The following is a 6,953-nucleotide window of genomic DNA, read 5'->3' as shown; positions in this document are numbered from 1 at the left end:
AGAACACTAGAAGTTATTTTCAATTACAGAGAACTGTGTGTTCCCGATTTTCTCCTGCTTCGTTCTAAGCCACTGTTGTCCCATTGCCAACAATCAGACTGCGGTAACCCTGGTCGGAGACATGAGGCTTTTCGCATTTACTCCCTGCTCTTAGCGGACCCACCACCAATACGCGCAATAAAAACAACTCTTGGTGCATATATTGCAAACACCATCATTTAGTGATTGCTAAGGGCAGAGGTCACGATTCTGCCTTGAGGTGCTGGCGTCAGGCATCATGCCTCAGGAGCCCAATTCGTTGTTCCTCCGAGCACTAGCTAAGCTTCTGAATGGGCGTGGTCAAAGTAGCTAGGCACCTGACGCTCCAATCAGGTTCCTCAGGTGTCTTAGCACCCATTTTTCTCTTCCAGAGCACACTCTGCCTCTCTGCTTCCCCCTTTGAGTACAGCTACTGATGACAAAGAGCCAGCCGGTGGTGAGAGGTGAGGAGAATGTCCAGAGCACTCTTGATTCATGAGGAAGTTTTAGGACTTCATGGCCACTGTGGTTCTGGGATGGCAATGAGTAGATTGCAAACCTTCCCTGCTTTTAGGTTTAGTTCACAGAAGAGTGGATGAACTGCGTGGAGTTAACACTTTGGCTTGGAGGTTCTTTCAGTTATAGTGAGTGGCCCAACAGAGCCTGTCTGTGATTGACAGCATCTGAGGGCAGCAAGTACTTTACCTTATTTCTCCACCTCTGTCACCCAAAGTAGTGACCTTACCCCTTCCTATCACCCTGTCGGGCTTGTATGGCCTCAGCTACTAATGATAGCAGGATTCTCAGCTGTCCTCTTGCGACTTTGTATTGCCTAGGTGAGGTGCAGGGCCTGCTTTCCCAAGCGCTGCAGTTAGTGAGTGACCGGACCAGTTCTCCCTAGTTTTGCAGCCCGTGAAGGCAGGGCCAACTCTTTGCAGCCCTATCCTCTTGGCCTTCAGTGGTAACAGAAACCACAGACATCAACACAGACAGAGGCTGCAGCAGAGCCATGGACCCAGACATGGGCCTTGGCAGGAGCGCAGGTCCAGACATCACCCGTGGCCCCAGATAGCAAGCAGGCCACCCTCCTCAACAGACTCCTCATAGCCTTCACCTCTTCAGATCTGCCTCTACTACGTGACAGCAACCATTCTGTCTGTCTGTCTCATACCTGCCCATATATTTGCTCACCATGAGAGTGTCCGACTGCCTGGCACCTTATGTTTTCTCTTTGTGACTCCGGGCAAGCATATGGGTCTCCTTCTCCAGCTCAGTCTTAATCTAAAACTTGTATTTTTAGTCTTGTAAAATTTGTGGATTCTAGGACATTTTAAGACTTTCAAACTAAACTCCCACTACAGGAAATCCAAAGTGTCTTTTCTAACCAATAAATAAAGCAGGGAGAGAGCCTTGTGATTCCTCTCAGGCAGGAACTGTGACCTTCCTCAGCATGAAAGTAATTATAGAATATTGATTATTATACTTCTGCTCTAAGCCCAAAAAGAACGATTTCTGAGACCACAGCTCTGGGTGGGAAGTTGTGACAGGAGCAACCATCAAATTTCTGGAAAACAGCAAGATCAGAATTAATGTATAAAGGAAGCCAGTTGGCAGAGGAAGCCTGGAAGCCCTTCCTTTCAGACTGCAAACGGAGCATGGTTGAGGCAGCTGGCAAAGCCTGGAAGCCTGTGTTCCTAGGGATTCATACAAAGAACAGAGCTTGCCTAAGAAAGCCCGTGATATGTAAACACAGGATAGGTGGGTGCTATGCAAATGTCCTATGAAATCTGGGACTTCATGGTTGGTGTTCTGTGGGCTTTATCCTCAGCACAGCAGCCAACTCCCAATCCCCAATCTTGGCTGTACTTTCTGCTTACTTTCTTTAATATTTTTTTACATTTGTTTAGTTTGTGTGTGTGTGTGTGTGTGTGTGTGTGTGTGTGTGTGTGTGTTATATACACACCTGTGTTTTTGGGTACCCAGGCTTATAGATATTCATAGGGAAGCCGAAGAAGGGTGTCAGGTGTCTTGTTCTATCACTTTCTACCACGTGTGGCAATAAGTTAAATTATTGTTATTTATTATTTTAGGTTTTTTAAGACAAAATTTCTCTGCTTAACTGTCCCGACTGTTCTGGAACTCACTCTGTAGACCAGGCTGGCTTCAAGCACAGACATCTGCCTGTGTCTACCTCCTGAGTGCTGGGATTAAAGGTGTGAACCGAAATGCCCAGTTAATAAATAAAAATTTTAAGAATGAGAAGCAATTGGGTAGTGGCGTACACCTGTAATCCCGAACACGAAAAATGGGTGGGACAGTATGAGGAGTTCAAGGTCATCCTCTACTACACTGTGAACCCTTGAATTTACAATATAAAGTTGTCTTCAAAAATTGTAAGAAAGGGACTGGCAGCCGGGTGGTAGTAGCACATGCCTTTGAGTTTGAGGAGGAGGAGGAGGAGGAGGAGAGGGAGGAGGGGAGGAGGAGAAGGAGAAGGAGAGGAGAGGAAGAGAAGGGAGAGGAAGAGAGAGGAGGAGGGGGATGGGGAGGGAAAAGGTGGAGGGGGAGGAAAGGGACTGGAGAGATGAGAGATGGGTCAGTGGTTTAGAGGACCTGGGTCTGGTTCCCAGCACCTACACAGTGGCTCACACCCATCTTAACTTCAGTTCCAGAGAATCAGATGCCCTCTTCTGACCCCTGAAGGAACAAAGTATATGCATGTGGTGCACTTACATAAAAACACTCACACACAGAGAAAGAAACAAATCTTAAATAGAACGTTGAAGTTGGGGGGGGGGGTGCAGTAACAGCAGCAAGTACTGAATACAAAGGATTTCACATAATTAACAACCAGGAAAAAATTAAGTAAGGAATAGTAAAAAAATTGAAAACAAAGCGAAGTAGTGAAGTGTGCCAGGATATTCTGCTTGTCAACAATGGTTACAGCTGCCGTCTCTAGCATTATGAAGGACAGAACATAACCAGCACTAGCCAGAATCCAGCATGGAGGCAGGAGGCTCCCATGTTGAAAGTCATCCTTAGTGAGTTCCAGGACAGCCTGGGCTATGTGAGACCATAAGGAGAAGTATAGCAAGCAAGCACCAACTATCAAGGTCATGGGATGTGAGAAAGGTCACAGTTTCAAATTGCTAAGTATCGTATACATCAGTCCTGTTCTTTCATAGAGCGATTTAATGGAGAATATAAAAGCTATAAAAATATCTGTAGCAGGCACTCTAAGTGCCTTTCCCATTTACCCTCTGCTTTCATTTCTAAATTCAAAGGTTATTTTTCTTTTGAACATTTTTGTTCCGTAGAACAAGCTCAGATAACATACTGGGCATGCTCGGGGTGCCAAGAAGCCTCTTTCAGACTCTGACAACCGGGCAGCTGACAGATAAAACCCAAGTTCTTTGACTTTTGCTTTGGAAAATTTGACAGAATGCACTGTACTGACTGCCTCCCCAAGCTCCTCAGTGTGAGGAAGGTTTAATTGCCCACGTGGTAAGTGGTTGCTGTTAAACCTTCTGTTGGTTTCCTTCTTTCCTTCTTCTCTCCCTTCCCCCCGCTCTAGTGTTTTCCTGAGATCACCTCCACATTAAATCACTGGGCTCACTCAAATCTCCATCTCATGATTTCCTGCCTAGAACTCTGCAGGGAGGTAACAGTGGTATCTTTCCCCAAACAGTTCTATTTTTAGCTATTTGTTTGAAAAAAAAAATCCTTGAAAGGAAAAAGAGCAGTGTTGTGGTATGAGCCTTTAATTCTAGCTACTTTGGGAACTGAGGCAAGATTCCTCCCCCTCTCTCCCTCTCTCTCTCTCTCTCCCTCCCTCCCTCCCTCCCTCCCTCCCTCCCCCCTCCCTCTCTCTCCTCTCTCTCTCTCTCTCTCTCTCTCTCTCTCTCTCTCTCTCTCTCTCTCTCTCTCTCTCTCTCTCAGCTCTCTTTCCCCAGACAGGTTTCCTTTGTAGCCCTGGCTGTACCAAAACTCACTTTGCAGATGACTGCCCTTAAACTCACAGAGATCCGCCTGCCTCTGCCTCCCGAGGGATTAAAGGCGTGCACCCCCTCTACCCGGCTGCAAGCCCCTATTTTAAAATAGAAATTAAAAGGAGGGGGATGTAGCTCATCAATAGATAACAAGGCCTTGAGTTCAATTCTAGCTCTAGGGCAAAAAAGAGGGAGGAGATATGTCCAAAAAAGATATTACAACATTTTCCTATAATAGGGAATTTGAAATAATTGAAATCAGGGGTTCATGTCTTTAATCCTAGCACCTCAGGTGGCAGAGGTAGAAGTAGGCAGATCTCTGTGAGTTTGAGGCCAGGGTGGTCTACATAATGAGTTCTAGGACAACCAGGACTACATTTAAAAAAAAAAACCAACAACCCTGTGCCTTCAGATAAACAAATGAACAAACAAACAAACAAATAAAAAAGAAGAAAAAGAAACAGTCATTTCTTCAGTCTCGTTGACTTTTCTATCTGCTGCCTTCTGGGCACTCTGGTCCTCCAAGTACTAACTGGAATGCTGCACAGTTGGCTAGAAAAGGACAGGAAGAGAGCAAGTCCTAAACCAGAGCAGAAGCAGAGGAAGACAGTGTGGAACATAGAAGTACGATTTCTCGGAAGGCCAGAGTCAACAGAACCAAGTGACCCACTAGCTTCAGGAGATAGAGGGCAGAGATGTGTTGACAAGAATTTCCTGGTTTGGGTGTGTGTGAATAAGTGATGTCATTAACTGGAACAGGGTGTTCAGGAGAAGAAGCAGGTTTTAAAGATAGGTCTTTGATTCAGATTTGGATGCCTTGAGTTTAAGAAGATTCAATGGACTGCTTTAATATTGCGTGGCTTCCATGGGTACTCACACTATATGAGAATAAGCCAGGGCCACTAGGTCCTCTGTCTGAAGATTTCCTCATTCAGAAAGAGGCAAAATCTAACAACACAAACATAAAGAATACTTTGTCTATTATTAGACAGGATTTCTCTTTTTTGCTATTTGTGTGTGTTTTCTGGATTCAGGGCCTGTGTGGACATGCTGGGCAAACCCAAAGTCTCCCTTTCAAGGTGCTGGGAATTGAACCGAGGCCAACTCTTTGCTGGATACACACTGTACTGCCGGACCATATTACTAGCCCATAGGCTGTCTTCAAGCCTCATTCTAGGAGTTACACGTCCAGGGATTCTTCCAGCCTTCCTCTGTGGACATTATTCTTTCCTCTCAAGTTGCTGTAATCATAAATTCCTGTCCTGTTCTACCTATTCCCATATACTTGCCTCTGTAAGAAATGGATCTGGAGTCTCAAGAAAATGACCACACAATTCAAAGTATTTTTGCAGAAGGGTGTGTGGCTTTACTCAAGCAAGCAAGCAAGCACACTCAGGTGTCCTCTGTGTTTTATGCCTAACACCAAGCGGTCCTGTGCCTTACTGGTCAGAGCTCAGTCCCAAAGTCTTATGTGATTGGCTGCTACCGAGCAGTGTGAGGAAAAACAAAATGAGCACATATTTTGATTTCAGGAAGTACTGACCTTAGAAGAATTTTAATTACCGCCAAGTGGTTTCTTTACGATTTAATTTCTGTATGGAATTGTGTGATATTAAACCCTTTGGTGGAGAAGGCAGCACACTCTGCTTGCATTTCTTATCTCACCATGAAGTTTCTATCTCTGCTCATCTTCCTCCACCTTCTCCCTGTGTGCCTTTGGCTGGTCACACAGTTCAAAGTCCCCTTCAGACTTTGTGATCTCAAGGGCACATTACACCTAGCTACACCTAACTTCTCCGAGGAGGGAGTGATGTGGGATTGATTCCCCTCTGTATGCTATGAATATGTTTTATTACTATTAGTTAATAATAAAGCTGCTTTGGCCTACGGCAGGGCAGAATATACCAAGGAGGGAAATCCACACAGATAGAGGGAAAAAAGCAGAGTCAAAGAGATGCCATGTAGCTGTCCAAGAAACAGGAGGTACCAAACCACGAGCCTTGTGGTAAAATATAAAATAATAGAAACAGGTTAATTTAAAATGTAAGAGCTAGCTAGAAATATGCCTGAGACATTGGCCAAACAGTGTTGTAATTAATAAAGTTTCTGTGTAATTATTCAGGTCTAGTGGCCGGAAAATGAAGGAACAGTCTCTGTTTACAGAGGGAGTGTTGATGTAATTGGTGGAAATGGTTGTGGCTTATTGGTGTCTGGACTGTTCTACCTGCTTGAAATTCTGTGGAAATATGGGAAAGTTGGGGAAAGGGAGGATGAGCACAGCGCAAGACAGCCCCGAAGACAGAGTGTTGTCTGCCTCATGGCAGCTCCATTAAAAATCCTCTTACGATTCTCTTGAGATTCTTTTTTGTTGTTGTTGTTGTTTTGTTTTTTTTTGTTTTTCGAGACAGGGTTTCCCTGTAGTTTCTAGAGCCTGTCCTGGAACTAGCTCTTGTAGACCAGGCTGGCCTCGAACTCAGAGATCTGCCTGCCTCTGCCTCCCGAGTGCTGGGATTAAAGGCGTGCACCACCACCACCCGGCTTCTCTTGAGATTCTTGAGCCCAATTTTGACCAAGACTCATAGTCCGTCTCCTCTCTTAAGAGCCTGTCACTTATTTCACGGCAGTTACAAAATGCCTGAAGGCCAAGTGGTGATGGCACACACTTTTAATCCCAGCACTCGGAAGACAGAGACAAGCAGATCTCTGTGAGTTTGAGCTCAGCCTGGTCTATGAGAGCTAGTAACAGAACAACCAGGCAGTTATACAGAGAAACCCTGTCTCGAAAAACAAAGCTGGATGGTAGTGGCGCACGCCTTTAATCCCAGCACTCGGGAGGCAGAGGCAGGTGGATCTCTGTGAGTTGGAGGCCAGCCTGGTCTACAAGAGCTAGTTCCAGGACAGGCTCCAAAGCTACAGAGAAACCCTGTCTCAAAAAATCAAAAACAA

Source organism: Arvicola amphibius, chromosome 5 (assembly GCF_903992535.2).
Source record: "Arvicola amphibius chromosome 5, mArvAmp1.2, whole genome shotgun sequence".
Classification (NCBI taxonomy): domain Eukaryota; kingdom Metazoa; phylum Chordata; class Mammalia; order Rodentia; family Cricetidae; genus Arvicola; species Arvicola amphibius.
Note: the sequence above shows the minus strand (reverse complement) of the source record.